Source organism: Mustela nigripes, chromosome 1 (assembly GCF_022355385.1).
Source record: "Mustela nigripes isolate SB6536 chromosome 1, MUSNIG.SB6536, whole genome shotgun sequence".
Lineage (NCBI taxonomy): Eukaryota > Metazoa > Chordata > Mammalia > Carnivora > Mustelidae > Mustela > Mustela nigripes.
Genome location: NC_081557.1, coordinates 196,864,778 through 196,884,279, shown reverse-complemented (window position 1 = coordinate 196,884,279; position 19,502 = coordinate 196,864,778).

The window sequence follows — 19,502 nt, the reverse complement described above, 5'->3', positions numbered from 1 at the left end:
ATTGATTTTTGTCTTTCATTTCTCCAACTTTCTAGTTTTATCCATAACAGAATATCATTATTGTATAATCCAACTGACCTGATTGATACAGTATTTTATAATTTATTCTGAAGTAGATCAATTCCTGAGTAGAGGCACAGCAATTGATTGATAATTGTATCACTTTTATATTCTTAGAATGTTGGTGTGCCTTATGGCTTTCTGTAGACAGGCCGAGAAATTAAGTAGGCAGAATATTAAGAATTTCTGAACACTGGATGAATTTTACATATATAGATATTAAATGATAAAGTCAGAAAGGATATTAAATCCCTAAAAAAACAAATACAATACTGATTCTTCTAGAAATTTTCTCAAAATTGAAATTGGACAATAGATATCAACCATTGTGTTGATACTCAACATTTCTGAAATATACCCAATTTTGAGTACATTTTTCTCTTAATAACATGCTCACATAATTTGAATTGAAGATAAATTTGTTAATAATCATTTTATATGATTATAATAGGTCATAATCCATAATTATTTTGTGTCATTATCATTTGGTAAGGTCTATGTTTCTTTCAGATTTTGCTAACATCTTGAAACCTCTACTTTCTTACAAATTAAGTCATACGGTCTTTAGCAAATAGTTATCACTTTAAAGAAGAAAGTAAGTCAACCCTCACTTCACACTTTTCCTTGAAAACATTAGTAAGCTTCTTGAAGCATGGGAATCTCAGTTTATGGAAATGTAGAGAAAACAAACATTATAAAAAGTATTTTCATGTTTCTTCCTTGTATTGTCACAGATGTATAGGAGGTTCAGCTAAAGAAAAACAAATAAAGCACAATTATTTTACTGTACAGAAGTGAATATTAAAAATATCCAGAAGATAAATGAAACATATTTTGTAGTTCTATTAAAAATACATAAGCTACATTAATAACATTTACTTTGCTTTCATTAGTGTTAGCAAGAAAATTACACTCCTCACTGATTAAGGATGCAGTTGCTATAATCTAATTTTGGAAAATTTTGGAGTAAATACTACACTCAGGCAAAGCTGGAACTGATAAATGCAAACTATACATACAGTATATTATAGAATGACCTAGGAATATGATAGAAGAAAATATCTCACATTGTTTATAGACATTTGGGTAGAATTTTACTTGAAAATCATTTGGAGACTTGTTCAGTTCATTCTTATGTCATTTTACTTATGCAAACTGGATAGCAAACAATGATATTTTGGGTCATATTTGGAGAAAAGAGTTACAAAAAGCATTAAAAGGAAGGAACACTTGATTGCATAAAAGGACAATCTGTGGGAAAATATTAAGGAATAAAAATTTCAGATTTACAATCAGGAAAATTGAGAACCCAGACTTGCTGGATTCACCTTTACCAGTGATAAACCCATTCCATAGCTGCTGTAAGCATGGGTGATGACTTCCAGCTGCTAATCCACCTCACCACCTCCCATCCCTAGACCCTGACCAATGGCTAACTAAAATGCTTTAACCTAATTGACATTTAACTTTATTCAAAAGTAATTGTCATTGTTTCCTCATTACTCTGTAATACTTTAGCTAATCCTTGCTTAGATATCATTAAGAGACAAGCAGAGTCATTAGATTTCTCAAACTTTTTTTTTTTGAAATTTTATTTATTTATTTGATAGAGGGAGAGAGAAAACATGAGAGGAGAGAGGTCAGCAGGAGAAGCAGAGTCCCTGCCAAGCAGGGAACTCAATGTGGGACTTGATCCCAGGATTCCAGGATTATGACCTGAGCTGAAGACAGTCGCTTAACCCAGGCGCCCCTCAAACTTTTTTTTAATGTGACTTAAATCATCTAAAAGATATAAAGGATTAATTAGCCTAAGTATAATCTAAGGAATAGACTTTCCAGTTAAGAATCATGAGAACCTAATGAGAAATCCAGAAAGATGTTTATATAACAAAATTTCCTTCTGTCTTTCCTTTGTTAGAAACATTTACACATATAATGGCCTTATTTTCACTTTTTTTTTTTAAAGATTTTATTTATTTGACAGAGAAAAAGAGAGATCACAAGTAAGCAGAGAGGGAGGCAGAGAGAGAGAGAAAGGGAAGCAGGCTCCCTGCTGAGCATAGAGCCCCATGCGGAACTCAATCCTAGGACCCTGAGACCATGACCTAAGCTGAAGGCAGAGGCTTAACCCACTGAGCCACCCAGGTGCCCCAGAGATTCAGTCTTTTGAGAGCAATTTTATTATACTTATAAACAATTTTATTCCTGTAATTAAAATTTATAAGTAAGATATTTAGGTACAGAGAACACTTTCTGTTGGTTAAGTCTAAACACTATAAAAAATTATTCAAGTTGTGAAAGAACCGCCACTGAAACTGAGGGTGCTTGAACTGCATTCCACTGGTGTAGCAGCGATCTATTACCCCACTAATGTTCCATCACAAATAACCATGGAACTTCAGTGACACACAACAATATATCAATAAATATTTTGCCTATCATTTAATGGCTATCTGGGATTGGAGGGGTTCATTTGTATGTTTAGTCAGCTGTTCGTCATCTACACATTGGCATTGTTCATCTTGGCTGAGTCTTCTGACATGTCTAGGCCTCAACTGGTACAATAAACGGGGACTGCTGGGCTCTGCTCCTTGTTCCAATAATGGAGGCAAGGAACAAAAAAAAGGAAATGGAAGTGCTCATCTCTGATCACATTGAATGTGTACCTAATTCCACCAGCTAAAGCAATCATGTACTCAAGCCAAGTCTGGGAGGGAAGGTGTCACCACACAGCACAGTCAACCTCCTGCAACACGTGACAGCATAGCTTGAATTCTTACCTACATTTTCCCTCACTACTGCTTTAAACTTTCCTGGGTAATGGTAAGCCTAGAAGAAACAGAGAGAAATTTCCTGGAATTTGAAGGAAGAGATATGGCTAAATATTGAACCTGTATTCTGGGAATATGCTATTTTTTTTACAAAGGCTCAGAAAAAATATGATGTGGATAAATTTCTTTCAATTCAATTCAAAATGTGAAAGTCATCCACTATTTACAAGGTATAAGTACATATTTGCTAGACACTTGCTATTATACTACAAAGACTGTCAAAAATCAGTTCTCCTCAGAAATTAAAGTATATTTAAATCATTCGAAGGTTTTGTTAAAATTCATATTCTGATTCGCTAGGCTGGTGGTAGGCACAAAATTCTTTATTTCTAAATAACTCCTTGGTGGGGCACCTGAATGGCTCAGTTGGCTAAGCATCCAACTTTTAATTTCATCTCAGATCATTATCTCAGAGTCATGAAATAGAACCCCACATGGGCTCTATTCAGGGCATGGAGCCTGCTTAGGATTCCCTCTCTGTCTCTCTCCCTCTACCTTCCTCTCCATCCCATGCATTTTCTCTCCCTATAAAATAAATAACTAAATAAATACTCTCTCACTTACTCACCCACTCCTTGACAGTCCTAATATTTCTGGTCCATGGAATACCATTTTGAGTAGCTAAGGTTATAGTGTACACCTTTAAGCCACAGCCACATTATTCACTAATGTGAATAATGAGAGTGAGTTGTGAAAACAGATAAAATACTCCATGAAAATCCAATTTACTAGTATGTAGAGAGAGGTAGAACTGAAGGGTAGTTTTTGACTCTCTTTCACCTGCAGCTATCAATACATAGAAATACCTAATGCCATAACATACTGAGGGAAGTACAGGCGCTTCTCTATCACCCAAGTATGATGATGACAAGTCAGGAAAGTTATTGCAATTAAAGCTGTACCATATCATAAATGTAGTTATTAGGATTCATCTACTCAGCTACAATTTAATTTAAGGGAAGCCATCAACTTGATTAGATATGCTCTCTAACACTGCCATCCTTGTGACCATGTGTAAGATGGGAAAAAATGTAGGCATTGAGACTTCTCTAGAGATCATTTCAATAGTAGAGGTACTCTATGTTGATAGCCTAAATTAATATCATGACAGGTAGGATTCTGAAAATGTATTCAAGATAAATTTAAAAGACAGGAGTGAAGCAAATTCATGTAGGTTAGTTGAGTAAAGAAAAGTAGATGGGAAAGATATATCCATGCCTTCAGTTAGTTATCACTCTTCAATAAAAGAGAAAACACAGGTGAAGAGTGTTATTTCTCAGAGGAGAGGACTGTATTCGGAGGAAATAATATAAATTATTTTCTGATCAAAAAGACTTCTTAAGGAAGTGGAAGCTTCATTTCAGAAAAGAAGATAAATTAGCACTTATTAGCAAAATCTAATTCTCAATGTCTTTATTCTTCTTTCCAATAAGCCTTCTGTCCTATTTTGGAGCATTTAAGGTATGTTGGCAGGTGGTCCATTTTGCTGCTTTTTCCCTCAAATGTCTACCTATCAGTGCATCTTTAGAGTTGCTGGTTGACATCTACCTATAGTCAATATTAGGTAATTGTCATTCCACATGACTCTATTCTGGGAAATGTTCCTCCCACTTGATAAACCTGTCAATCACATCATCCACATTACCAACATGAGACCTAGAATCTTTTGGTGAGCCAGACAGAATTGTCCCTAGGTTGCTAGTACTATCAGAAAAACCCTCTATGTTCTCTAGATCACAAATCATAAAGAGAATGTGAGCCTAAGGCCACAGCTACATTTTTTTTTTTTAAGATTTTATTTATCTATTTGACAGACGGAGATCACAGAGAAGCAGGCAGAGAGAGAGGAGGAAGCAGGCTCCCTGCTTAGCAGAGAGCCCGATGCGGGGCTCGATCCCAGGACCCTCAGCTTTAACCCACTGAGCCACCCAGGCGCGCCCCCAAAGCTACAGTTTTTAAGGAAGCCTAATCATTGCAATGAGAAGAATGGAAAGACCTGGAGTCCTAATAGCATCCTTTGTGTTTCTAGATCCAACCCTGGTTAAAGCCATGTTTATCCTAGAGTGTAGCTATATAATCCAATAACTTTCTTCTATAGTGTTTAGTCTATTTTGATGTGTGTTTTTCCCCCCTCTCATATACAAAAGAACCTGGGCTAACTTGCCTCCTACAGAAAGTGAATTATCCATCTTTCCAGTTTCAGTGGACTGAATTCTTACTTGCTCTCAGACACATTAAAAAAATATCACCATAGTAAAGTAGTTCATACTAGGCAATTACATAGCATATAGGTCAAAAGCTGGAAATAAATAAAAATAAAAATACAATCCTCGTTTTTCTTTTCTTTTTTTGGTAAAGTCTGATGTTTGTTACATACCTTCTTTTTATACCATTTTTAAATGGGGGGAAAGAAACACATTGGATAAGATTATTTTGTTTCATGGAAGGGACTAAATTTGGTAGCATGATAAAGAAGCCAGACCTTTCACAGCAATCAACAGGTATTTTTTAAGGGACATTATAATATCTCCAAAACCGAATAAACTAATAACGTGAAGGGAGAAGAAAGCATTACCAAGGGATCAAAAAAGAATAAGCACAGTCCATCAGCCATTTCTGGCAGTCTAAGGAGGAATGACAGTGAGCAGAATTATAAAGCAAGGATTATCAATGAGCAGGAAGGAAGAAACATAAGAAAAAATGCTAAGACTCTAATTATTTGCTTCTAGTTACATGAATCTGAAATCTATGAATACCCTCGAGGTCATTTATTCATTTAAACTAGTATTTGAGAATACATCTTTAACTCTAAATCGTAAACAATGAATTATGGTTTTTTTTAGAGGAGGTCACCTTATCTGAAGTTCCTTTGCAGAACACTCTCATGGTAATTGTTATTCTCTGCTGAAAACAGAAATATTAAAATTACAAATCTTGTCCACTTTTAAATCATGCTGAGTACTTTAAACATAAACTGTTAATATTTTGACATATGCAGACCAAAATTTTTGTATTTAAATAACATATGTATATTACCACCTTTAAAGGCCGGAGAGATAGCATAGTCTTAGATAAGTAAAAACAAACTCCATAAGAGGAAGAAATTCAAATGACTTGGCAGGAACATTGTTCCTCAGTACATGACAGTTTCTTGAAGAGCAAGTTACTGGTGGTCTGAGTGATGAATGCAGAGTTAAAGGCCTATCTTTGCCTGAAACAGTGGAGAATATAATACATAGTTTGCTTTCAGAAATTAATATAAATATTTGCAAACTAATATTAGATAGTTCTTTTCCAGTTAAGAATTATTTAAAAACAGAAACAAAATCTCTTGCCCAGGTATATGTAATATTTTATATTTAGAATTCATTCATCTAAATATTATGATGAAACAAATTCATTTTAAATAATCACTAAGTAGAGCTTTCTACATACTCTGTCATTATATGTTCAGGCAGAGATAATCACTTATTCATCTCATCAAAGTGAAATAATTCTTAGATAATAATAATATGTTTGTTGCTCTATTACTCTCAATCTCTCCCATTAGAATCTTGTAAACAAATTTTAGTGATGCCTGGATAGTCATTTTACTGCTATTTTATGATTTTCAGTATAGCCACTTATGCGTGCACCCACCAATTTATTCCGTAAATCACTGAGCCCTCATTGTGGGCACGGCATTGTGCCAGGCATTCTGGAGAAAAGAAAGCTGAATAATTAACAGTTTCAACTCTCAGGGAGCTTGCAAACAATGAAAGCCAAAGAATTACATGCAAAATATCTATAACATAGAGTAATAAGATTGCAAAGACAAATGGATCTTACAACCATGAGATCAAGTAAGCTTTGAAGAATGTGGCGTTTGAACTTTACTTTGACATATATATAATATCTGACCAGAGAGGGAATGTGGAAGGAAAAATCAAATGAAAAAGATACCATAAGCAAATACATGAAAGCTGAAAGTACAAAGCATGTTTAGAGAAATAAAGAGACTAACAGGTGGTTGTATAAGGAGGGAAAATCAGGAAACAATGCTAAAATAGTACATCATGAGCAGGTAATAGTAAATTTTGATTGCAATCAGTCTATGAAAACTCAGTTTTCATTGAAAAAGTGAAAAGCTGTTAAAAATGTTTGAAAAAAGCACACTAAGATCAAGCTCCCCCCCTCCTCAGGTTTTTTTTTTTTTTTTTTGAGATTAGGGTATAGGATGGATTATGTGGCATTGATCTCAGAGTCAGGGAGAATAGGCTCTTTAAAAAGTCTTAGCAAGAGAAATGGAAGTTGAATTAGAGTAGTTACACTGGAAATGTAAAGAAGAAAGATGAGAGAAATATAGTGGAAATCAAATCAATATGTTTTGGAGACTGAATAGAAATTGGAGAAGCAAAGGCAGGAGAGAAAAAAGTCAATGATAGATTTTGTATTACAATTCTAGGTGTCTAGGAATTGTAAAATAATTAGTAAAAATGCAGATTTAAGTAGAGCTATATCAGGATATAACAAGGTATAAGTGAAAACTAGTGTTAAGTTTTTTTGTCTAGAAGATTTGATTTGAGAAGTATAAGCCAGCACTGTAGCAGACTTGCAGTCCTGGCTTGTTATTGCAGTTATCAAAGGAGGTCAAAACCAACTCCAACAAAACTATAACAAGAAGTTGCTAGGCTCTATCCCAAGGAATTCTGATTCAGTAGGGTTAGGTGGCACCATGGGGTTCTGTATTTTTTTAAAAACCATTCTGGAAAATCGTGAAGTTCGTAAACTACAGATCTATATAATACGGTGTATACATGAAATGCTGAAATAATAATTCCTTCTCTTCCTGGGAAAAGGTAATACAGAAAATGTGACATATTTATTTCAGCTTAGAATGCAATCAGAAAGTAACTGCTCCAAAAAGAGATCTAAAAAGTTTTTCCCTATGACAGCAAAACACTCAGAGTCTTGGTTATTGCAGATAGTGAACATAAGCAAATGCTTCATGTTAGAGAGGCAGAGCTGCAGAGGACTATGCAGGTTTTTACTGATAATTATCATAGAAAAACAACATCTTGCAGGGCATTTTAGAGGCAATGGAAGATTTCTTCCAAAACCAGTTAATAATTATTTTGTAGTTCAAAACTATAAAGAAACACATAAAGGGGCCATAAATAAACTTCAGAAAACATAAGGAAAGAAAAGGAAGTAAAGAAGCAAAAAAATTAAACAAAGGATAATTATTCATATAAAACAAATTAAAATGAAAAGAATTGTTACCCAAAGGGTCAAAGCTAGAGATAACTCAAAGAGTGGGATTGAGCAGGTGCACTTGGTTTGGGTGTTTTTAATGGGTTTTGAATTACCAAATAAAATATATAAGTTCATTTATCTTTAGGAAAATCAAGTAGATTTAAGTAGAGTGACTAAATGTTAGGTATTTTATAAGATATTTGTTGAATACATACAGATCAAAACCAATATTCTAAGAACTGAAAAGATGAATAGGTCATAAGAAAGCGATGATTATGAGGGCATACTATTTTATTAGGTTTAGCATTGGTATTTTAAAGGATTAATTTACTTGGAAGAAATTTTTAGTTTTTAAGATATTTAATATTCTGCTAGGAAGAATATAACATACCATTAAAGAGAAAGAAAAATTTTAATGATTCTTCACTCTCAGTAATGGTGGATTTGAAAATTAAGGTCAATCTTTCTCATTAGGCAAACAGAAAAGCTTAAAAATATTTACTTTTCTTTTTTCCTCCAAAGCAATGGGGATCAATAAACCAATGATGAATTATCTGATGAAAATCAGAGAGAGGAAATAATCAAGAGAAAGTAGCTAGAGCCACTTATCTGGGGCTGCTTTTCACTTAAGGTGTTAGCTGATACCAGAAAAAACAGCCAGGAGGCTGAAAGCCTAAGAGGTCATTTGAAAGCATCCCCAGTCTAATGTGGCCAAGGTTAAAGATCAGAGTATACCAAAATTGTGAAGAGAAAAGACTGCTGTTCATATTTTTTATACTTTGGTTTGAGATAGTTAGAGGCTTCACCCTAAAATTGGAGACAGATGATGCAGGATTACCACTATCCAAGTACCAGCCCAAAGCAATCTACCCTGGAGGAAGATGGGATTGTGATAGGCCTGAAATACTGTAACAAACTTTCATATATAGAAATCGTGGCACACTATATAAAACAACCATGTATGTGTACAGGGAAGTCAACAAGAGGAGAGGCATGAAAAACAAAAGAAAATCAAAACACACCTCAAGGGGCCTGATATTGGAGTTTTCTGTCAGACTTTTAAATAATCAAGCTTCTATTCTTCAAGGGAAAATAAATAAAATAAGGAATTTATCAAAGAACTGGAAATCACAAAAAGAAATTTCAAGGAAGATTAATCAAACAAGAACTGGAAATAATTTAAATGGATAGCAAGAGTAGAAAGAATAAACAAAACATGGCACATATTTCATACAATGAAACACCATATGACAACAAAAATAATGAACTATTGCTATATGTAGTAACATGGGTAAATCTGACAAATATAAAAGTGAGAGAAAAAGTCACACACACAAAAATACGTAGAATGATTCTGTGTAAACAAAATTCAAAAACTCACAAAACTAGACTTTGGTTTTAGAAGTCAAAATGGGAATTATCTCTAAAGAGGAAGAAATGTCAGTAGTAGGAGACAGCAAAAGAGAATTTTGTGGATTGTTAATAATACTTACTTCTTGATATTGCAATTGGTGTTTAATCAATGACCTCTGATGATGTGTGTCTATGATTATTTCAAGAATATTTAGATAGATACTCCTGGAGAATGCCTAGTACCTATAGTTTCATATATTAGCTATTAAAATATATCACATTTCTCTCCTGCTACTCTTACTCAAAACCATTCTTTATCCAAGTCAGTTAGTAAAACACTAAAATGACCATTAACAGAGTGAAGAGGAAGTTGCAAGTAGGGCAAAGATAACATGTAACTAACAAAATGGTCAATCCAGAATATCTAAGAAACTCCTAACAGTCAATAAGAAAAAAACACAATTTCATAGATGAAATCTCCCAATGCCCAATAAATATAATGAAAAGTTTTCAACCTGAATGAAAACCAAGGATATGCAGTTTTAAATCACAATATAATACCACTAGACACCCTTCTGGGTGTCTAGCTTAATTTTAAAGAGATTAACAATGTCAATGGTAAAATGGGGTGTCAATAGGAACACTAATACCCAGCTGGTAAGAGTGAGAACTGTTACAAACACTTCGGAAAAATATTTTATATTATCTACTGAAGTTGAAGATAGGGCTGACAATTTCATTCCTAGTTTATACCCAAAAGGAACGCACATACATGTGCACAAGCAGATACACATGAACAGCTAATTCTACCATTGGTCTTTGGCATCACCCATGGATTACTATATAGAAAATGAAGTAAAGTAAATTAATTACAGCTACTTGCAACCAAATGAATATGCCAATAAAGAAGGTATTAGGAAAAAAATGTTTTATAGTTCATTTCTGTAAAGAATAACAATATTGTGACATCTGGGAAGCACAGTGGTTTGGACATCTGACTCTCGGTTTTCAGCTCAGGTCATGATCTCGGGGTCCTGGGATTGAGCCCCACATCGGGCTCCATGCTCAGCATGGAGTCTGCTTAAGATTCTCTCTCCCTGTTCCTCTGTCCCTCCCACGAGTGCTCTCTCTCTCTTTCAAATAAATAAATAAATCTTAAAAATAAAACCAAAGCAAAAGTATTAACAAACAAACATACAAACAAACAAGAGAATTATTCCTGTAAAATTCTAGGTAGAAGTTTTCCAGTGTGGAGCAGTGTGTGAGTCTAATGATTAGGGAAAGGAATGACAGGTCTTGATAAAACTTTGTTCCAGCTCTCTCCTGCCCCTGCAGTGTTTGTGATTATGGATTGTATGTGAGAGAATGAGTCAGCTCTCTCTCTCTGGCATCATTAGGGAGTTTGTTCCAAGTCTTGTAGTTGGCGGCTTTATGACATGGCAAGGCAGTGGCAGAATACCTCATGTCAGTGTCCATTTTGGAGAAGGCCAGCCTCTCTCTAGTATGATTGCAGCTCCGGGGGACTAGGAATGATTGCCTTAAGCACTAGGCCAAATTAGGTTTGCACAGAGATTTATAGGAGGCTAACACATTTTTATGACCAGTCTGACAGAACATAGGTTGTCAAGGTCATTCTTGCCACAGGCTGTGTCTGATTCAAACCTGTGAGTTTTCTATTATACTATATAGGAAAAATGAAGAAATCAGGTTTAGGGATTGGAAAGGCAAGTAGGGAAGTACAGTTAGTGTTTTAGTGTGGACATTAGCTATAATTAGCTTTATTTACCAGGCAATATCTCTCTGCCCCACTTTTTTTTTCTTTTCCTTTTTTTTTTTTTTTTCCCCTTAACAGACCTTCTATTAACTTCAGAAGCTACTTTCCCTCATTCTCATCCTATGTGCTTCTCTGGGACTGATACTTTTCCCCAACTTCAAGGATAGGCTAGTGGATCAGTCAAAAACTTGATAAAGAGCCCCTGAATTGCAAGCTATAATTCTGATCACAGTTCTAATATTTGTGGGGGATGTAATTCTCTGCAACCCCCCATTAAGCAATTCTCTACAATACCGGCTCGGTGTCCTACAAATTAACCCAATTCTGACACTATCTTCCCAGAGATAGCATCAGACCCCACAGGTCAAGAGTTCAGGCGTTGCAAAGACTTTCTGGTACCCTCTACAGACACCAGTCACAGTTCTAGATGATGACCTGTTTTTCTGGTCAACTGGCTATAACTCTGAGATTCCAACAACCTTCTCCTTGGGTTCAACTAACTAACAGTGCCTCACCAAATTCAAAGAAGGATTTAATTTAGTAGATTACCAATTTATTATGAAAAAAAAAAAAAAAAAAAAAAAAAAGATGTACTCACGAGTAGCCAGGTGGAAGAGATGCATAAGGGAAGGTATGAGGAAAGAGTATAGAACTTCCATGACCTGCCAGAGCTTGCCATTCTCCTCAAATCTGCACACGGTCACCAACCAGGAAGTTACCCAAACCTTATCCTTTTGGGGTTTTATGGAGGCTTCATTACACAAACATGATTGATTAAATTATTGCATCTTCAATGATTAAACTCAACCTCTAGCCCTTATTCCCTCCCCAGAGATGACCAGATAGGACTGAAATTTCCAACACTCAAATCTCATAGTTGGTTTTCCTAACATACAGCCCCCATCTTTAGGTGCATTCCAAAAACCACTTCATTAACATAATAAAAGACACCAATGTTGCTCTTGCTTTCCCCACTTAAAAAAATTCCAAGATTTTTAGGAGCTCTGTGACTACAATAGTGGACAGAGACCAAATAGATATTTCTTATTATAAATCACAATATCACACAAGCCATAAAAAAATATGCAGGTTTGGAGCTTCTGGGAATCATCCTCCTCACCGACATATTAAGAACATCTGTCTGAGAATTAATTACTGCAACACAGAAGAAAATGGAGCCAAGGAATAGAGAGATGTGTTCATGATAGTATGATTTGGTCACCTGGACCCAGCTGTGCCTAAAGCTAGTGTACCCATAGGCTTTTCTGTTATCTAAGCCAATAAACTACCTTTTATGCTGAATCTAGCTGGAGTTGGATTTAGGCCACTTGCAACCTCTAATGTACAGAGGAAAGGATCTTCTGGTGTGTAAGGGAGTATCATGTAATAGGTTGATCATATTGAGTTATATAGGGAGATTAAGATTTATAGAGAAAGGTCATGACAGAGTTGAAAAGCAGTGAGAGCAGGACTGGCGGGCTGGATGAAATGTGTGAGAGAGGTTGCGGGGTACTACACTGTGGTTGGAGGGAGGAAATGTCACTTAAGGCTATTTTAGTTGTGGCTGTGATTCTTTGAGACCTGCTAATGTGAATGGAAGAGAAATTACTGTAGAGAGGAAGCCATGGAAATATGTAGCTCAGCTTTTTTGAAAAAAAAAAAAAAAGTACGTAATTGCTTTTTCTACTTCTCTTTGCTCAATCAGTACCGCCATTGCTACAATATCTTTGACTTGAACAAGGCACCAAAACTGTTTTTGCTTTTTGTTGCTAATTACATTTTTGTTGCTAAGTTTTTTTTTAATATCCTCTGTTCTTATTTATTATTTCTGTATCATTTGAAACATTTAACTCTCCAGACTTTTAAAAATTTCTCTCCTCTTAGTTTCCCTTGTCCTGTCTGTTCTTATTTTTCTCCCACCTACCCAGTCTTTCTCAGTCTCCTTCCCAACTTCTTTTACCTGAAGCCCACTCTAAATATTAGTGTATACTATTATTTGATGTGTGGCCTTTCTTTTTTTTTTCTTTAAGATTTTATTTATTTATTTGACATAAATTTGACAGAGAGAGAGAGCGCACACCAGGAGGAGCGGGAGAGGGAGAAACAGGCTCCCCACTGAGCAGGGAGCCGAAGCAGGACTCCACCAGGACCCTGGGATCATGAACTGAGCTGAAGGTAAACATATCACTCACTGAGCCACCCAGGTGCCCCTCTTTTTCATTGATATTGCATGCACTCTTTCTAAGATATCTCATCATTTCTAATGATTTCAACTATCCTCCAGAAGCTGTAGACTCCAAGATATCTACCTTCCTTCTAGGCCTTTCTTTAGATGGTGTTTGCATAGGGACTTCCTCTCTACATTGCTATGCGAATGTCCCATAGTTACCTCAACATATAATCATCCTAACATGTACTTCTCACCAATCCTTTCAATGTTTGTCATGTATGTCTCCTGCTTGTTCTCCTGCTCTGATAAAGTTGTCTGGCATTTAGAATTTTATATGTGAATGCTGAAGCATTTCCTCGGAAACTGGCACATTTTCCAGGATGATCTTACTACCTCATAGAGTTTAGATACTTTACTAACTGAAATGTTTCCATGTCATGGGGTAATCTGGAGAATAAAATCTTCCCTTCTCAACTAGTCTTTTAATGCTCTGGTTCCTATTTAGTTTGCTGGTTTTCTAGGATCCTATATGTAGTTCCCAGAGGGGCTCATGTTCTCTCATCTTGGTGTCATTTGCCTTTTGCTCTCCACCCCTGTGGCGTTTACTTCTCACCACTTTCACATAAGCCCACTTTAGAGGTCACGTTCAGGAGAGATTTGGGAAAGTCCGATCCAGGGTGGGTAAGGTTTTCCATCCCATCTGTATCTTCATATGATGTGAGCACCCATGCGCAGCCCACACTGGCCTGTATGCCTCTCTGTACATTGTATTAGCCTTAAGGCGTTTTGAGTGCTTGATTTTTCATCCTCAGAGCCCTGGCAAGATGCCGGACACCTATTCAGCATTGAGCAAAAAAAAAAAAAAAAAACGAAAGAAGGAAAGTGGTGAGGGGGAAAAAGGAAGTGAGAAAGGTAGATAATATTAAGCACTGTGATGAGAATATCTAATTATCTAAAATAGATAACGGGGTAATATGTGGAGAAGTGTGACCCTAAATTTGCTTTCTTTTAGCAGTAGTCAACATAGCCACTGCTAACAGGAACTACAGGGAGTGCTTAGTTTGGAATCCCATCTTAGAAGCTTTCTACAATCTTGTTCTGACACTTACCTACCTTGGACAATTTGCTTAACTTATCTGTGCCTGTTTCCTCGTATGTAAGATTGTGGCACTAATGGTGCATAACTTCAGGATGGTTATGAACATTAAGTATGTTTATGCCTATAAAGTACTTAGAAGAGTGCTTGGCACATTGGAAACCCTATATGGGTTTAATAAATATAGGAGTCGAAGTTGGGGAATTTGCAATAAATGTAGAATATTTCTCTAAAACTACTCATCTATTTCATGTGCATATGTCCATATGTGACTATGTTGAAGAGTCCCTAATTAACTACAACACTATTGGCTACAGAGAAATATATTTTAATATAGACGTATTATACTCTATGGCAGGAAAAATCAGCACCTAAGATATTTCATATTAAAAAATGCACCAATCTTTGGACATATATTTACATTTTGAAGGCAGAGAAATAACCTGATTTTCAAGATTATGATTTGGGGCACCTGGGCGGCTCAGTGGTTAATCGTCTGTCTTTGGCTCAGGTCATGATCCCAGGGTTCTGGAATCTAGCCCCTCATCAGGCTCCCTGCTCCACGGGAAGCCTGCTTCTCCCTCACCCACTCCCTGACTTGTGTTCCCTCTCTCGCTGCCTTTCTTTGTCAAATAAATATATAAAACCTTTTAAAAAATTAAAAAAAAATAAAGATAATGATTTGACTTTAAGTAATAAATGTTTTCTTCACACAGATTTATGAAGAGAATGCTATTTAATCCTGTTCTCTGTATACCCTTCAAATTCTTTACCTTGTAGTTTGGAGTGATGTTTTCCTAATCTTCTTTACTACCAACAGAATTGGCTGTACATTGGATTATTCATTTTTTACGAATATCATATGATTTCCCTCATATGTGGAATTTAACAAACAAAGCAAATGTGGATGGGAATAAAAGAGAGAAGGGCGAACTGAGAAACAGACTCTTCACTACAGAGAATAAACTGATGGTTATCAGAGGGGAAGTGGGGGGGGTGAAATGGGTGATGGCGATTAAGAAGTGCATTTGTTGTGAAGAGCACAGGGTGCTATATGGAAGTGCTGAATCTGTATTGTACACCTGAAACTGATATTACACTGTATGTTAACTGAATGGAATTTAAATAAAAACTTTTTAAAAAAGATTAAAAAAAAAGAACTAGCTATGCAACTTCTACATTAAAATATGATATATTTGTACCTTCATTTCAGTTAAATTTAAGTACAAGTCCAAGAGTTTTAGGAAGTTTTTATAAGCCTGAGCTCTCATTCTATGAAGAATATGTCTCACAGGCTATGCTTTTCAGCTTTGTTTCATGTCATTTCCAGTTATAATTGTTCTATAACAGCTCAGACATGCCTTTCAATGTAGTCCTCAAACTAGGCATGGTAGTGGGTCTAGTACTGCCACAGTTACTGAGGAAAACTAGAAAGAAGCCTGTACAGTTTTCCTATCGGCCTCAGGAAGTTAATGCCCTTGATGTTTGAAGCATGTATTTAAATCAAAACAGTGAAAATGGAATAAACTATTCTAAGCATGTTTTTGAACTATCAGGACAGCTATATAAATCAGTTTGGGCCCACAGGCAGAGGATACAAAGGGATTTAACTTCAGATATAAAGGAAAACAATCTAAAGCAAGGAAGGAATTTTAATTAAATTGAAAATGTGAATCGAAGTATTAACACTGTTCTGCTATAGATTCTCATTGCCACCAGATGCATCATGCTTTAGACAATAGTAAAGTTCCAAAAAATTGAGTAAAACTTTGTGGCATGAGAAATTTTCTTTGCTCACATGCAAGGGTGATTTTTTTTTTTTGCCTTTTTTGTTAACAATATTTGCAACTAGAAATTAAAACTTCAAGTAAAGTGCTTTATTTTTTTCTTTGAAAAGTCTATAGTTTAATGGATGTGGATAAAAATAACAATATGATAGGTAACAATCATATATGAAAAGGGGACTAGTTCCTAGAGATTATTTTGATAACTTCTCCTGTGTAGCTGCTTTTGGTTTTGATTAGTTTATATGAAAAACCTGAATATGTGTTAAAAATTAATATTACATATTTAGCTTGCTATAATATTCAAGAATATTAATTTAATTTTTATTGTTTAGTTAAAATCTTCACTTTATAAGTAATTTTTTTCCTTAGAAAATTAAACTTTTTAAAATATGGAGAAAATATGAATTTATTTAAATAATTGCTAAAATATAGGTTTCCAGAGAAGTTAGTGGAGGGATGATGAGAGAGAGAATACACTCTGTAAGAAAGTGGAGTGGTGGAATAGGGAAACAGATAAAAGACACGGAGAGGGGCACGTAGGTGGCTCAGTGGGTTGAGGCCTCTGCCTGCGGCTCAGGTCATGATCCCAGCATCCCTGTGTCCAGCTCTCTGCTCGGCAGGAAGCCTGCTTCCCCCTCTGTCTCTCTGCCTGCCTCTCTGCCTACTTGTGATCTTTGTCTGTCAAATAAACAAATAAAATCTTAAAAAGATACAGGAGAGAAAAGGAATAAAAATTCCAAGAAAATACAAAAAAAAAAAAAAAAAAGAAATAAAATAACTAAGTTAGAACTGCAGATTATCGGGATACCTAGGTGGCTCAGTTGGTTAAACATCTATCTTTGATTCGTGTCATGATCCCAGGGTCCTGGGATTGAGTCCTAAATCAGGCTCCTTGCTTAGTGGGGAGTCTGTTTCTCCCTCTGCCTACAGCTCCTTCTGTTTGTGCTCTCTCTCTGACAAACAAATAAAATCTTAAAAAAAAAAAAAATCCAACAACTGCAGATTATCATATGAGTGGAAATGGTATTAAAAATGTTCTCTTTTTTTGGTATTATGTTAGATTCTGGGCAATTGTAAATACCTCCTCTTATTTTCAGAATTCAGTTTTTGCCCTAGAAATGTTTTAAATTTCAGGTGCCCACTAATTGATTTTCAAAGTCCACCACGTTGCTAGGCTCCAATCCTTTCTCTCTTGTATCATGAAAATGGTGGAGACCTTTTGCCACTAGGTTTGGGAGAAATTCTTTTGCCATGCTTCTGTGTTTCATTAAAATTCATAGCATCTAACCTCAGTTGGGCCTTTTGTTCTGAACAGTATTCTTTTTATTCAGACAGAAATAAGTTCCGATCCAGCTCTCATTGTAGGTGTTGCAAGATTTTCACTTCTCCAAAGGTCCTAAGGCCATTCTGACCCTCTCACCATTCAAGTATGTTCAGCTTGTCTCCTAATTTACAAATAAAACCATTCATTATGAACTTCTTTAGTGTCACTCCTCATCCTTGTCAAAATTTCTTTGCACTTTCTCCATGATTGCTTATCATTTCTCTTTTCAAAGGATGAAATGCTATTCCCCTTTTGCAAATTAACATCTTCGTGGGCTCACCAGCCAAGACACCTCCAGCCTATTCTGCTAGTAATCCATCACACCTGCTTTCCCTTGATCTTGTCCCATTGATCATTCCCTCTTCTATTCTTTCATCTGTTAATTACTCATCTTCTATTTACTGGCTCCCTTTGGCTTTTTGCCAAGACCTTCAATCATGGTCAGTTGTGAAATGTGTTAAAACACCTTTCTTCAATTCTGTCACCTGATCAAGCTCCTACTCTTTCCTCAAGAGTGCCTAAAAATTATTCCCATGTCTTGATTTCTAATTTACCATTCAGATAGTTGAAATCTTTCTTCTACACCTTTTTGATTTTATCATTGTATCAAAAGTCAGGAATGATTTCCTAGTTGTCAGACTTAAACTACTGCTTCTAATTTTCCCACTTGATCTTTGTAGTATCAACACTACTGACCAGCATATTCCTCTTTAAAATTCTCCCTCAAACACAAAGAAAGTCATCTCGTTTTTTGTTTTTCTTCCCTCCTCTCATAATATCTGGGTCTTTCACTGATTCATCATCTAAATGTAGGCATATCCCAGTGGTCTGTTTTCAAATTCATTGATTTCTACTCTTTATTATTTCTTTCCTTCTGCTCTGTTTTGGTTTGTTTTTGTCTCCTCCCACTCCTCTTCCTTCTTCTTTGCTGCCTTAAGGTAAAAGTTTAGATTATTGATTTGAGACTTTCTGTTCTAATATGAGCATTTGTAAATTTCTCTCTTAGCATTTTTTGGCTGTTTTGTTGCTTTAGCATTGTTCCAGTGCTTTCTCTTGAAATACTACCTCAAATTTTGATATATTATTTTCATTTAGTTCTAAGTATTTTTTGAGACTTCCCCTTTGACCCACGAATAATTTAGAAATGTTCTGTTTAACTTACAATGTTCAAAGATTTTTTGTTATTTTTTTGTTATTAATCTAGATTAATTCTATTATAGTTAAAGGACATAAATGGAATTATTTCACTTCTTTTCAGTTTGTTGTGTTTTATAACCATAAAAAATTGTCTTAGTGAATGTTCCATGTGTGCTTGAAAAGTGTATATTGTGCTATTGTTGAATGTAGTGTTCTGTAGTTATCAGTTAGATCCAGTGGTTCATGGTGTGGTTTATTCTCTATTTGTGCTGATTTTCTGACTAGTTGTTCTATCTACAGTGAAAGAAATGTCATCTACTTTAAATAACTGACCAAATTCTTTACTAAAACTGTGCTTCTGGCCTTACTATTAGAATTCACTACTTCTGCTGTGACCTCCTGGTCACTGTCCTCTGAGGCTTCTATTTCCTCCCCATAGAAGCCTTGATATCCTTCTAGTGGTCCTTCTAGCTCTGGTTGCTCCATGGCCACAGAGAGCTCCTGGTACCAGGAATCACACTGTGAATATATAAAGAACATATACAACTAGCAAATAACCTAAACCCTGATTTAAAAATAGAGAATCTGAATGTACAGCTTTCCAAAGACATACAAATAACAGGTACAAATGAGCACCTTCTCTCAAAAAAATTAAAAAAAAAAAAGAACTACTATATAATCCAACAATCCCACTTCTGGGTATATATCCAAAAGAATCAAAATTATGATCTTAAA